The 1,617-nt window shown below is 37.7% G+C and overlaps 1 pseudogene; it reads left to right on the top strand.

Moving 5' to 3' along the window:
- Positions 1 to 636: 636 nt before the first annotated feature.
- Positions 637 to 1,158, top strand: LOC144219535 (complement component 1 Q subcomponent-binding protein, mitochondrial pseudogene; annotated as a pseudogene).
- The last annotated feature ends 459 nt before the right edge of the window (positions 1,159 to 1,617 follow it).

The raw sequence follows: 1,617 nt of genomic DNA, 5'->3' as shown, positions 1-1,617 counted from the left end.
TCGGATATTTTTAAGAATGTGATGATTTTGTGAATTTACTAGTAATTTACTTTTATGTCCATTACTGTAATATTTTTTATATCTTTCTGTTAATACTTTAGATGCTTTTGCAAAATTTGACATAAGTTGAGAATCATAAACTCCAGGTATTCATTCAAAAACTAAGTCAGGGACATTCTCATTTTATCTATACCCTCACTCACTCTCTGATCCCAGGGTTATTTTTATTATTTTATTTTATTTCATTATTTTATTATTTTATTTTATTTTATTTTATTATTTTTTAAGAGTGGAGGAGAGACAGAGACAGAGAGAGAGAGAGAGAAGGAGAATTCCAAGCAGGCTCCACACCCAGTGCAGAGCTCAACCTGAGCAGAAATCAAGATTCAGAGGCTGAACAGACTGAGCTAATCAGAGGCTCCCTCCCAGGGTTATTTTGAAACAAATCCTAGACAGTATATAACTTTATTTCTACATTGTTGCTTTAAAATTTAACACTTGGGACCTTGGTGCCCACAGGAGTCGTCCATTGTAGTGCTGCCTTGACCACTCTGTGCCTCCCCCGTGCTGGGTCCTGCACCTGTGGCCGTGCAAGCTGCACACCTAACGGGACAAGATTTGTTGAATTCTTAAATGATGGATGTAAGAAGAGAAAGAAGATACACAAGGGAGCTGGAAGTGAGTGGAGCAGAATCCAAATTAGTGCAGAAAATTGTTGGAGGACAGGTCCCCTTCACTCGGAACATTAACAGTAGCATCCCACAGCAGCTGATGTGGAGGAGGAGCCCTGCCAAGAGCAGAAGGTTGATGAACAGGAGCCTGAACTGACTTCCACTCCCAGTTTGAGGCTGAAGTTACAAAGAATGGTGGCAAGAAGACCCTGGTGCTGGACTGTCACTTTTCAGATGAGGTTGGGACAAGAAGGTGAGGATGAGAGTGATATTTTCTCCGTAAGGGAAGTGAGTTTTCAACCCACTGGTGACTCTCAGTGGAAGGGCATGAATCACACACTCAACACCGATTCCCTGGACTGGCCTTCTATGGATTATCCATCCACCTGATGAATTTCCTAGTAAGCTGAAGAATAACACTTCTGCAGAAGAGCTGACCAAGCTTAGCACAGCCCTGGAGCACCAGGAATCCATTACTCTTGCCTAAAACCTCAACAGTTTTGTCAAGAATTCATACAGCAGACAAGATGCTAAATATCTTTATTTTATGACAATATATGATCATATATTATGTTATATGATTATATATTCTAATACATTAACAATGATATAATTAATTCATTCTATATATATTATTATATATAATATATAATTGTATTTATAATTCCATTATCACAAAAATATGTAATTTTTACTATTATCAAATATATCTTCTATATTCACATTTCCCTAATTGCCTCATAAATGTTTTTTGTTTTATGGTTTATTGTTTGACTCAGGACCATAATAAAGGCAATGCATTACAATGGGTTGATAATGCCCCTTAAGTTCTCTTTTAATCTTTTTTTCTTTTAAGTTGATTTACTTATTTTGAGACACAAAGAGAGAGAGACAGCAGAGCATGAGCTGCGGAGGGGTTGACAGAAAGGGCGAGAGAATCGCAAGC

The sequence above is a fragment of the Crocuta crocuta genome, unplaced genomic scaffold (genome assembly GCF_008692635.1).
Source record: "Crocuta crocuta isolate KB4526 unplaced genomic scaffold, BGI_CrCroc_1.0 scaffold99, whole genome shotgun sequence".
Lineage (NCBI taxonomy): Eukaryota > Metazoa > Chordata > Mammalia > Carnivora > Hyaenidae > Crocuta > Crocuta crocuta.
This window is presented reverse-complemented; position numbering and strand designations above follow the sequence as displayed.